Genomic DNA, 14,246 nt, shown 5'->3' on the forward strand with positions numbered 1-14,246 from the left:
CATAAAAATTGGAATTTTTTTTCTCTTTTTATAGCAGTTTTGAAATAGCTGACTAACAAACCGAATAGTATAATTCATACATCGGTTTATTTAGATCTGCAGTGCAAATGGTTTTTTTTTTTCTTTTCTTCCCTCCCTCCTCCCACTTCTACTCCTCCCTCAATCCGACTTGGCGCATAATGGCCTCAGCTGCCAATGCGCCATTAAAAACCAAATAATCATCATCATCCTCCCTCAATCCACGGATTACTTCGTGTGAAGTTGGAATGTACTGGAAGATACCTAGCTTTGTTTTTAATAAGTGATAGGTGCAACACTTCCGCTATATTAAAATAATTTGATACGTTTTTGATAGCTCCTTTCGCTGTCTATAGATTTGACATTCCATAACTAGGTATTCCCAGGTATTCCATAACTGGGGAATGGGCACATATTTAGTATTTTTTTTTTCCAGATGTAAAAATACTAGTTACAACTCTAGTAAAAATATTCACTCCAGACGAATTTTTTAGTCTCCGAGCTTGGCTCGCAATAATACTACTAATAATAAGCTGAACTGGAGTTTTATTATTATTTATTGGTACTATTTTTTGATTCCCTGTACCAAACATGACCATTTAATTTACAGCTAATGCATTACAGTTGCTTTCATGAAAAGGCAAGTCCGTAACATTCCGACGACACTAAAAGTCGAAAAGAAAACGATGGTGTGATGATTTGCGAAATTAAAACTTCCACTTATAACACACTGAATGGATAGTTGCACCCTGCAGCCAGTAGCGCTGATTAGGTGCCAACTGCATACGAGCAAAAATTAAAATAAAAACTAGAAATTTTCAGAATATATATATATATATATATATATATATATATACATATATATATAGAAGCCTACACTCACCCAGAAAGCATAGCGGCAAGTTCTGTTATAGCGCACCATAGATGCGAGCGATCAAGAGAGACATAACAATAACAAAAAAAAAAAAAAAAACACCTTAAATAAAGTTAACCCACTAACCAGGAAACAACAAACTGAAAGGCAAATTGTAAATTAGATGCCGACTGTCCAATCGACAAACCAAAATGCAAAACTGTAAAATGAACTACAAAAATTAGATTAATTTGATAACCACACACATTTCTTAAAAATCAGAAAAAATACAAATGACTCACCTACTTGAACATTAGAATAGGGGTAACCATAATGAAGAATACAATCGTAAAGAGAAAGCGGTGGCCAGAACAAAAGAAGGAAAGAAGATGCAACCGACGGTATATTCTTCGTATATGAATTCGCTAAAAAGTTAAAATAAAACATGATGTGATCAAATAATGATTTGTGAAATAAAAACATTACAATACCATTTTTTTAACGCTTGTTTCAAACCACTACCAGTAATGTTGAAGTGGTAACAACTGCCACCTGCATACGAGCAAAAATTAAAAACTAGAAAATTTTAAGTATAATTTAGTTTGTTAATTTATTTGTATTTATTGTCTTAAGTTTTTTAAAGTTTGTGTTTGGTTATCAAATTAATCCAATTTTGTAGTTAATTTTATAGTTTTGTTGATTAATTTCAGTTACTACATATTATGGTGAAAGTTTGGTTTGTTGATTGAACGATCGGTACTAATTTAGATTTTGCCTTTCAGTTTCTTTGAATTGTTTCCTAGTTATTGAGATAACTATTTTAAGACGCGTTTTGTGTTGTCTTGTCTGTTTTGATCGCTTGCATCGGGCCTTTGTGTTTCCTTAATTAACAAAACCATTGATAGAAACGAGAGTGTTCGGGAATTTCCAAGAGCAGCTGGAAATTCTTTTGGTTTGGGTTCTTCTTTAGTGGCTGTCTGCATTCTCCTTTTCAGGAACGTTCCTAGGGTATATGGTGCCTGGGTTCCAATTGAAATTTGGCGCCCCTTTAAAATTTTCTTCATATGTATATGTAAGTTTCAGGTTTTCAGGCACCCCTTGAACGTTGCATGGTTTCCTAAGTTGTATGGGTTTTCTAGCTTGTTTCTGGCAGCATTGCGCTATGCTTCAAGCAGGAGACCATATCGGCGTGTTTCCCCTGGATGAATCTAGGCTGTGCTTATTTATTTATATATTTAATTTTTAATTTTTGCTGGTATGCAGGTGGCACCTATAATTCATCACCAGTTACAGGTGATGTTTACAATTCAGTTTACAAATACATTTCACAAAATGATAACTAATTACTTTTAACCTATCAGTCTTAAGGAAACAGATATACAGTAGACTGTCGAAATAACGGTACTCCAAATAACGGCACATTGAGATCGGATGTATACATACAACGCAGATTGTCTTGCAGTGCCGAAAAAAAGAAAACGGCGTCACGTGATTACTATATTTGTTTACGTTCGCCATTTTCAAAGTGAATTCTGTACTAATATCACGGATTATACGCTGTTTTACATTCATTTTAAATTAAAAACCCCTCACTGTGGCTCCTAAGGCTAATAAACCTCATACAGTGAAGAAAAGAAGAACAATATTACAGTTTAGTGACAAGCTTGATATTATCCAAACAGGATAATTAACTACTACAATAGGGTCATCCGGAATGTTAATTCATATACCTATGTAGTGTGTCTGTAAATTGCGTGTATTCTCTGCTCGATTTGTCTGTTTTGCTGGACGAAAAACCCCAGTTTCTGGGGGAAAAAATCTTGCTATTTACACCTGAGACCCTAACTTATCCACGGAGTGATAAAAAAGCCTATAAAAGTTCCTTGGCTCATCGACGGATTCGAACCCGGGTCTTTTCCACCCAGTGTGGGGAGGACAGTGACGATACCACTGTGCTACCGCGCAGACTGAACTTGATATAATAAAGAAAATAGAACGGGGCATAAGCAGAATGTTATTTATTATTGTTATTTGGTTTTTTTTAGGAGCATTAGCAACTAAGGCCATATTGCTCCGGGATATGCGGTGGTCATTCCCTGACCTCTCCGCATCCTTCGTATTTGGTGGTGACGGGCTCGAACCCCGGTCTAATCAATAAGCGTGTGCTACGCACTGCTGCTTCTTCCCACCTGGCTACGGAGGCGCCAAGCAGAATGTATTAATGGCAGAATATAACATTGGATCGCCAACATGTTTATGTTTTTTTTTTGCAGTTAATAAAATTGCATTTTTAAACTCTCTATTTTTTATTTGGCCTCATTATTTCTGCATTAAATATATTAAAAATAAAACTTTCTAGATAACGGAAAAATCGAAATAACGGCACCTCGAATCCCCGAAGGTGCCATTATTTCGAAAGTCTACTGTATTTCTGGACGGACTTTCCTTGTTATCAGTCACCTATGTGTTGTGCGCACTAGGGGAAGCAATAATACTCTCAAAATTTAGAGGCCGCCGTAGCCTAGTGGTCAGGCGTGTGGGTGCATAAGTACACGTGCCTTGAGTGACCGGGGTTCAAGCCCGTGACTGCTGAATACGGTGCTGTTTCTTGTATTCAATCTATCTTGTGAACTCCTCTGACCGTTTGGTCGTCCCGGAGCATAAACAGAAAAAAATTTTTAAAAATAGAAATAGAATTCAGCTTATACTCTGCACTACAATCATGGTTAGAGGAGGTGACGACTTCACTGTTTTTGTTGTTTGTAGAAGGAGACAAACTAGCGCACCAGTTAACAATCGGGTTGTACATTTTTTTTATAGGAGCGTAAGGGCTCGACCTCGTAATGTGCGTAACCATATCTCTCATCCCAAGACCACCGCCAGCCCAAAAGATAAAACTTTTGTTTGTACTTCGGTAGTAAAAAAGGTAAACTGCAGCTATTATCAACCCAGTGCAGGATGGAAGCCTCCTCAGCAATTCATGTTCGGTAGTACAGCCACATAAAGTTAGCGGCGTTTACAAGATAGAGATTACAGTATAAGAATCTTACCGTTGGTATTACGTGGATTCGAACATGCGGCTTGCTTAATTCTGCTTTTAGTTGACCTCTTGGCTCGGTCACGCATAAATATTGATAAATAGTAAATTATTCAACATAGTAAACAATAAACTGAATATATTCAAGAAGTTCATAACAATAAAAATAAAAATATGATCACATATAATCAGCAGTAATGGTAAAATTTATACTTAAAAAATGTATGGCCACAGTGATGAGGCTATACATTTAACCCTTCTACCCGAGCGCTGTGGCATCTGGCTGCACCACTTTAAGTGAATCAATTGACAAAGTTTTCTTAATATAAAAATTAACTAAAAATCATGAATTTGTCCTTCCTTATCTGTATATGAACCTGCTAATAAGCTCTCCCTCGTGCATCTGTAAAAATATTCTTACTTCCTATAGAATATTAAATTTGGTTTCAAAATTCTTTAGTTTTCTTCCTGAAATTCAGTATTATGCACATAATAACACTTAGGGTAAGTAATTCCAGAGTAATTTGCTATGAAATCTGTTTTCCTATTACTCTTGAGCAGTGCCAGAATTAGACCGGAACGCTGTTCGGGCCGATACGTTTACATCAAGGTCAAAGGCTCCTCCCGGCACTTTCAGAGATTTGGACTCAATGCGAGATTTAGGTAGTCTAGGGCCCTGGCCTACATATTTTTAGAGGTCCTAAAATAAGGTCGAAGAGGAGCTTCTAAAATAACAATAGTGTGCTGTCCGTGGATAATCCAGGATAATACATCATTGCCACTAGGCCTAGGCAGGTCCAGCAGTGCCTAAGCGGAGTACTTTTGCGGAACACATTTTATAAAAGTGCACAGTTTTATATACACCTATAGACGCACAAATCATGAAGGAAGTGTAAAGAAGTGAATGTAAAGAGTGTTGAAATACACTGCAAGCGCAATGTCTCAATGTAAAGAATGTTAGAATCTGGCATTGTGCCTTAGATGTAATTTCACACGCTCACTAAATTCTAAAAGTCACTTAGGACCCATTTAAGTACGGTGGGGAGTAGCAACTCTGCAGCCTCGGGTTTCCCAGCTGATAATTCCTCTAAAATTTACACATATTACAATTCACTTACATTTTGAAAAAAATTATATTACAAAAAAATAAATAAACGGAAAATTAAAAAAAAAGAAAAGAAGGATACATCCGATGTGTAATTAATACAAACCTGCTGGTTTGTATTAATTCCATATCGGATTATATTAATCATGCGTAATAAATCCACAAATTAAAATAATTACAAAAAATCTAAGGAGAGAGCGAGAGATTTCTCTGGGTCTTGCAGCTCACGTTGGTCTCCACACGGACCAACAGTGTGGCATCACTAAAAGAAATATTTTTATATACAGTAATTCCTTTCCACTTGCATAAAAATGCGCGATTTCACAACTAGCAGCAGTTATGAAGGTCTGTATAATTTACAAATTTTATATTAGTGTATCTCAATCAAATCGTCAACGACAGAGACCGCGAGTGCGACAGGAAGTAACTGTTATTAGTGAATATTGTTAAGGAGAGGACAAGCGGAATTGGATCAGAGTATGTCTGCAAGGGACAAAAGTTAATGACGTTGCGGAGTAACTATTATATCGTTCAAGAATACAAAAGGTGATATTGTTGTGCACGTTGGTCATGATATAGGTAATCTGAGGATTTACTTAACATGTATAGGGCAACATACTTTATTTATTTTTTGTTTGTTTTTAGCAGCGAATATTTGTAAATTGAAAGTGTCTGCAATTCTGGTCAGACACGATAGGAAAGAGTACATGTTGAAAGCCTTGCCAATCAGTTCGTCCCTGGAGAAACCGTGAAAATTTTTCTCATAAAGGTCTGTGTTTATTCACACGCATAGATCATTCTGTGCTCTTACAAGGAGAAAACTGCTCTTACAGGGAGAGGATACACTTAAATACACGGGGTGCAAAAGTAGACTTGTCTATTAATGTCAATAGACAATTTCACCTGTCTGCTGAAAGAGCAAAAACAGATGCCTGTAGACTTGCTTGTACACTAATAATAGGCATATAGAAAACAAATCTGATGAATCTGAAGTACTAATTACACCGAAAGGACAGAATTCATGGGATACTTGGTTCCTGGGCAACGCGATGCTGTTCGTCCCCTCTCGCTAGTGGACGAACCCACCGCTTTGCAGGTATATAGGGACACTGCATTCACGAAGATGGTAATTCGATGTCAGTATGCATAAACATCGTGAGTTAATCGATTTTGAGAGAGGTATGATATTGGGTACCTGACGAATGGGTCACTCTATCGCGGAGGTGGTACAGAAATTGCACTATCCCCATTCGACAGTATCAAGAGTGTATCGGGAAAACGCCATTTCCGGAAAAGCATCTCATCGTAGACAGCGCTGTGGGTGGAGAAAGGTGGTGAATGAGCGTGGCCGTCGACGTATGTCTTGCATTGTTTCAGCCACCCGGAGAGCGACAGTGGCACAAATCAACAAGGGAGGTGCCAGAAACGTCTCCACCAAGACCATCAGGCGATCATTAGCCACAATAGGTTATGGGAGCCGCTGACCCACCAGAGTCCCATCGCTAACACCATGACACAGGATTCTATGCCTCAACTGGGCAAAAGAACATCAGCACTGGACTTTGGATGATTGGAGACGGGTCTACTGGTCTGATGAGTCCCGTTTCCAGTTATTTCGAGCGGACGGGAGGGTGCGTATCTGACAGAACCGCAAGAAGCTATGCACCCGTCATGTCAACAAAGAACTGTTCAGGCAGGTGGGCGATCGGTAATGGTCTGGGGCGTGTACAACTGGCATACGTTGGGACCTCTGGTACGTCTAGATGCATTTCTGAACGGTCCAGGTTACGTGTCCATCCTTGCAGACCATCTGCATCCCTTCATGGTCATCGTGCACCCACAGGGCAATGGACTCTTCCAGCAGGACAATGCGCCTCCCCGCAAGTCGTGACTAGAACATGGTTCGAAGAGCATTCCACAGATTTTATCACCATGGAATAGCCTCCCCATTCACCGGAGATGAACCCCATGCAGCATCTTTGGGATGCTGTGGAAACGTCCATTCGAGCTTTGGATCCTCCACCAAGGAATGCGACGGAATTTATGGACAACGGTGCAGCAAGCATGGATGGAAATACCTGTGGAACGCTTTCGTAAACTAGTGGATTCAATGCCTTGTCGTGTGACTGCCCTTATCCGGGCGAAAGGTGGGCCTACCCGTTAATAGGAAGGGGTCCCGTTATTTCTGTTCATTCAGTGAAAGTCATTAAACGAAGACATTGTAGGAACATTGGAGACATAGTGCCATGCGAACATAAGGAATGCAGAATTTGAGTATAGCGAGTCAGGGGCGGGCCGTCCTGAGGGTGAACGCCCGGGCACCAACGTTTAAGGGACGCCTGAAACTTACATACATATATGAAGAAAATTTTAAAGGGGCACCCAGGTGCTACATACCCTAGGAATGCCCCTGTGGTGTACGGACGGGAGAGGAATGGAGCTATGACGTTGTTTAAGAAGCATATCGACTCTACAGCATTTCACATAGTTGATCTGGATGGTGGCTACTGAAACGTTGGACAACTTGCTGTTATATATGCATGATGTAAACATTATACGGACTGTACAGACAAGGTAGAATGGGCCAGTAAACCATAATGTCTTCCAATAGGAGATATTACCAGCATATTACAGAGGCAACAAGAAAAAGTAATAATCTTTATCTGATTATCATCAATGACTCTTCATGCATTGAGAAACTCCAGATAAATGAATCATCAATTGGCAGTAATCACAATGTATTGACGTGGGAGTTAACTGCTGTTAAAGGTAACGGGGAGGGATGTTGTTTTCGTAAAGGTGACTAAAGTGGTCACCTTTGTGAGTGGTCTCCGACAGTTATTGAATTCTATTGAGTTGGACCGATTGATGTTACCAACTGAAAATGGGAAGTAATCTTAGAAGATACTAGGGTTTTTTTTTTAGTTTTTTTACAAAAACTAAAAGGCGATGTTTAAGACTTAGATCTAAATGGATATTGAATGAATTGATGAGGCTTGTGGCAATGAAGGAAAATGCTTGGGGTGCATATAAATTATCGTGGTTACAGAAACCCATAGCAAGTATAAACTAATTTCCAATCAAGCCATTAAGGGTGGTCAGGCAAGCTAAGGCATATTATAAGAAGTCTTTAACCAAGAATGCAAAGGAAAGTAAATAAAGAACTTTTTGCATATGTTGATATTACAAGAAAGTGATGAAAACCATTGGCCCACTAGATAAGAATAGCATAACTGCTGATCTTATTTTGGTGCTGACACTATAAATAAATATTTTGCATCTACATTTATGCGTGAAGAAGTCGTTAGGGATGCGAATACCACAATTATACTAGGTTATTATTGGAAGATAAAATATTTTGTGGTAAATGAGAAGAGAGTGGAAAAGCGGGATTGTTGAAGTTAAAAGTAAATAAGACACCTGGAGCTGATGGAATTTCTCCAATTATATTGAAGGAAAGAACGCAACCTAACAGTTGGCCATGATTATCAGAGCATCCTTAAATTCAGGGGCAGTCTTTATACTGTAGATTGGAAATGCATAATGTCTCTTCTATACACAATCGAGTAGTGTCTGGTTTAGAGCGAAAAATGAGTAATTATAAACTATCAGTTTGACTTCCGTTCCAAGTTAAATGATGGGAATCGATGGTTAAAGAAGTATTGCTGGATCATGTTGACAAGAATGCTGTTATACAAAATCACAGCATGTCTAGCTACTATGCTGCAGTAACAAAGGAACTGGATACCAAAAATAATTTTGACATCATACACATGTGTATATTTAGATTTGTGTAAAGCTTTTGACACTGTTACATACAAAATATTGCTGTACAATTTGGAGCAGTGTGGCAGTAAGGAAAGTTACTACTAAGGATAAAGGGACTGGTTGAGTAGTAGGAAAGAGAGGGCGGTTATAAATGGTCACTGCTCATTTTTGGACTAACGTTAGCGGAGTCAATTAGGGCTCAGTACTTGACCCCTTACTACTTTCAATATTCATTGGCCTGCCATAGCCGAGTGGTCGTCAGGAGCCAGAGTGCAGGAGCACGTGTTCTTTGAGTGGACCGGGGTTCAACCCCGTGACTGCTAAATACGATTAATAATCAATAAATTGATCATTTATTGTAAACTCCACTGAGCTGGTGGTCGTTCCGGAGAACATTAATGATATTGATGAAAACTATTGACTGAACAAAAACAAGAACTTTAATGATATTGATGACAGCATATCTAGTTTAGTGTCTAAGTTTGCAGATGATACAAAGGTTGGCAGGGCTGTTTGTGACAGAAATCAAAGTGCACAACTGCAAAAAGATCTAGAAAAATTAGGCTCAATCCATCAACGTAATTTTTGTAGATCTTGTTTTGGCAATTGAGGTTTAACATTGATAAATGTAAAGTACGGTATATTATTATTATTAGCCATATGGTGCAAAGAAGCCTGAGGCTTATGCTGCACCAGCCAAAACAAAAAAAAATTCCCGAGTTACCCTGAGAGAGAGAGAGAGAGAAGTAGAAAAGAATCACCAAGAAAGAAGAATGATGATATCTAGCTCAGGAAGCTTGGTGTGTCAAGCCCATATATGGGCAGCAGTAATCTCTGGATAGCATACCATTTTGGTGGTACCACTCTTAACGTGGCGGTTAGAACGAAAGAGACCTAGGGGTCATTGTACAGCCTGACATTAGGTCCTTGAGTAGTACGCACAGGCTACTGGGACAACCCATAGGATTTTATTAATGATATACAAAAATTTTTCCAGTAGAGAAAAGGAGATGATTATCTCATTGTCAAAGTATAATGGTAAGGCTTCATTTTGAGTACTGCATACAAGTCCGGAAGCCGCCTCCGTAGCCAGGTGGGCAGGAGCAGCAGTGCGTAGCACACGCTTCTTGATTAGACCGGGGTTCGAGCCCGTGCCCACCAAATACGGAGGATGCGGAAAGGTCAGGGAATGACCACCGCATATCCCCGGAGCAATATGGCCTTAGTTGCTAATGCTCCTAAAAACCAAATAACAAACAAACAAACAAGTCTGGAATACTCATTTCAAAAAGGATGTGGATCTATTGGAACGGGTACAGAGAAGAGCAAAAAGATTAGACAAGTACAGAAAACGGTAATGTTATTAAGAAAGACAGTTGGTAGAATTGCCATCCTCCCCACACCGGGTAGAAAAGACTCTGGGTTTGAGTCTCGTCGATGACGAGAATTTTTATGGGCCTTTTTCACAAGAAATTAAATACTATTTTGCAAAGTGAATTAATTCTATTTTGCAGAAGGAACTTTAAATTTATGTAGTACACTGGTGTGCAAAATTTAAGGACCAGCCAGGTTTTCACCTGTAGCTTCTCATAGGAGTGGCCTGGATATGGTAAAAGCATACCAAAGGAACCTCTTGAGGTACAGAAATGATGAATGAAACAACACCGGAAACAAAACGGTACAGAGAGACTTTACTCATAAATGGCAACATAGCACTGGCTGCCATGATACAGATACATCACTGCCAAAGATGGAACAAAGGGAAGAGGTGGTCCTCAGTAGGAGATATGGCCACCCCTAATGTCGATCCAGGCTTCGCACCGCCTGTCCATACTTAGAACAATGTTGTTAAGTTCTTGTGGTAACATCGTCCATTCCTCTGTCAGCACAATCTTCAGCTAGTGAGTGTGGACGTGCCGCTAGGCGTGTCCCCAGAGCATCTCATATATGTGTTTGATGAGATTTAGATCAAATAAACGGGCAGGCCAATCCATACGAACAATGTCTTCACTTTCCAAAAGCATATCAACAGCTGCAGTGTGATGGGGTGTGGCGTTATCATCCATAAACACGAACTTGGGGCCAATGGCACCTCAGAACAGACGCACATGGGGAAGGACTACCTCAGCACAGTAGCGTGCACCGGTTACAGTGCACGCTACCAGTATCTGGAGTTGTATACATCCATCCAAGATAACGCCTCCCCAGACGAGAACACCTCGACTGCCATATCGATTCCTTTCAGTGATGTTTGTGGGGTGATACCGCGTGCCAACCTCTCGCCAGATTAGCTGACGTTCAGAATCGCTGCTGAGACTGAATCTACTCTCATCAGTAAAGAGTACCTTAAGTAAAGATTTTATGGTTGTAACCTTTAGAAATAGTGTTGGTCCTTAAGTTTTGCACACTAGTGTATATTGCGGTGGCTAACTTGTATATATATTCCCTCGTGGGTAGTATTGTATATTACAGTTGGTAGAATCGCCTTCCTCCCCCACCGAAAGGAAAAGACCCCAAGTTCGAGTCCTTCGATGATGGGAGGAATTTTTATGGGCCTTTTTCACAAAGTGGCTGAGTTAATCGGCCTCAGGCGAGGCTAGAACGGTTTTTCTCCGAAAACTCGGGTTTTTCGTACAGCAAACAGAAATATAATTAATTGTAAGAAGTTATACTTGAAAGCAACGACCCGCGAGAACCAACAATATATGTGTCCCGCAACTTCAGCATTTTAGCTGTTTTGGTTCCTATACAAAAAAAAAGGTCGAACACTCCTGAGTTCGACAAATTGTTTACAGCCCGCGCTGTTCCATAAATTATATTATATTTAGAAATTCGGCAACGGCAAGGGTAATCGTCTGCTTTAAAATACAGCACATACTACAACTCTTTTTAAAAAAACATTATTCTTAAATTAGTTTCGAGAATTATTATTTGAAAAATTTCCTCTGATCTCTTTGTGCAGAAGCCCATATAAGGATATTTTATCCAGGGTCTGCAGATTTATAAATGCACTCCTATTCAGAACAGAACATTTATTGGAACAACATAAATCTTATTAATCTTGTTCAACATAAACTGCTAAATAATAAGGAAAATTTGACGTCCGAGGTGAAATTATTTTAAGTCTTTAATCTGAAAAAGATTGTTATTTTTTAGACCGAATCAGTTGTTAATAATTTCACATGACATTCCCTAACACCTAGAAATTCTGTTTATGTGCTTAGATGAAGGGGAAGGGGTTTGTACGTTCCCAGGGTATGTGGTGTCCGGGTGCCAATTGAAATTTAGCGTCCCCTTTAAAAATTTTTCTTCACATATGTATTTAAGTTTCAGGCGCCGCTTGAACGTTGGCACCCGGGTGCAGTGCATCCCTTCACCCTCGGGACGACCCGTCCCTGTACGCCCCACATTGGTAGCTTTTACAAGCTTCAACATACGATAGTACAGTACAATTATGCAGTATAAAACAAAAATTTTTTGGAAAATTATTTCCCCCCCTCTCCTTTGGATGCGCCTATGTCCTTGAATACATCAAAAGTAATATGATATTCAATTCATGCAATATGACATTCCCATAAACTAGAGACATATATATATATATATGGGGGAAAAATATAAGTATATTAAATTAGTATACATATTAAACTTATACCAAATTAAACTTTGGATTATTATTATAGTTGTTATAGGAAAATGAGGATGTAGGCGGCAGGAAAAAAGGAGATAAATCCTCTCATCGAATTTAGTCCTAAGCGAACAAGTCTAGGACAAGTAATTTGTGTGTGGGGGGGGGGGGAGTGGGTTTCAACTGGCTGGAATAAAATTTTGATTTTGTCCGAGCCAGTTGAAATATTTTACCGATTTTGCATCAAAATGAATGTTCCAGAATTTATTTTATGATCTCTACAGTGTTACATTATTTTATTTCCCCTGTTTTCTTTCTTACTTATTAGTAAATTGACAGTCTTTGTAACAAGTAAATATTCTTCCGAATTTTCTTGCATTTCTTTTGATAACAAAAGTAAAGATTTTGCTGGGAAAGGTATTACAGTACTTATTTAAGAAATATAGTTTGCGTTGACTTTTATTCCCAGAATGCAGGGCTCTGAACGAAACAGACCCGCCGTCGAAAAAAAAATTGTTTTTGTTCTTTTTCTGCAGTACATTTTTTTGACTAGAAAGTCATTCCGTTCTTTAAATTTCGGGAAATTATTTAACTTTATTTATTATGTAGCAGCAAAAAAAGTAATAAATAAAATCTACATTATTTATTTAAATCAGATAACTATCAGTGTGATCGAAAATAATATCAAAAGATAGCCAGCCTCTTCACCCTCATTTGGGACCTCCATCGAAATGGTAAATTTTACTAAACGGACTCCGCTCGTTATTAATGAATATGTTGCTTTTAATCAGGGGCAGTTCTAGGATTTTCTAAAAGGATTAAAGCGGTGTTCGGGTAATAATTCAACTTTAATCATTATGCAGCAATAAAAAAAAAAAAAAAACAACAACACAAAACAGTACATGTATTTTGATCATGAGAGGTGCTATAGCCCCTACCTGTTTCCGTGTGTGACCAACCAGAACGGTGTTACGTTCCAAGCTCTAAAAGTTTACGTGTTACTTGAACTCTGATTTCTTCTAGCAATGGATCAAATTTATGTGCACGTCTGGTAATTGCTAAATACAGTAATTAAAATTTATACTTATTTTGTGAATTACGATATTGCATATGACCTTCAGAAATGATCAAAATTGTCTCCCACAGGAGATATGCATTTTCATTACATCACATCCTTTTGAAATTTCTGCATAATAATTTCAGCAACCGAAACCATACGCTTCATTCACCACTAATAATATTGCATTTATACTTGACAGCATCATACGACGACAAAAAGTACCAGTAATAAAAGACAGAAGACAAGTTGAGCTGGTTAGTATCGTATACAGAGATTTCTGAGTATAATAGCTTATATTCTTATAATTGTGGCTGGTGCAAAATCTAAAAAAAATAAAATAAAATAAAAAACTCGCAAAATTCAGAATCTTTGGTAAATTTCAAAATGTTTCAACAGGAAAAGGAAGTATTAATTTTGGTATTTCATCTTCTATAATGTATTTATGCAGAAGTGTTATCAGTTTTTCCGCTAGGTATTTCAAGAAAGGTTAAAATAAAAAAGAAGGAAACAAAACAATTAAATGATCCTGCTATTGTGACATAAAAATAGCAAAGTATGGTCGGCCATAATCGATACACGTTCTCGTGACGGTAAGTTTCACCGAGAATCGTCGTTTGCTCCGTTCTGACTGAATGCACATCGATACACACTGCCGAGAAGTCTCATCTCGTTTTCCATATAAGGGCAAGAAACTGTTTTATTCTCCTATTGGTTCGGAGCAGCGCACTTCCCAGAATCCATGCCTAAAATGGAAGAGCAGCCGGTACCCGCGGCCAATGA

The sequence above is a fragment of the Mastigoproctus giganteus genome, chromosome 1, assembly GCF_048544385.1.
Source record: "Mastigoproctus giganteus isolate SK-2022 chromosome 1, ASM4854438v1, whole genome shotgun sequence".
Taxonomy (NCBI): domain Eukaryota; kingdom Metazoa; phylum Arthropoda; class Arachnida; order Uropygi; family Thelyphonidae; genus Mastigoproctus; species Mastigoproctus giganteus.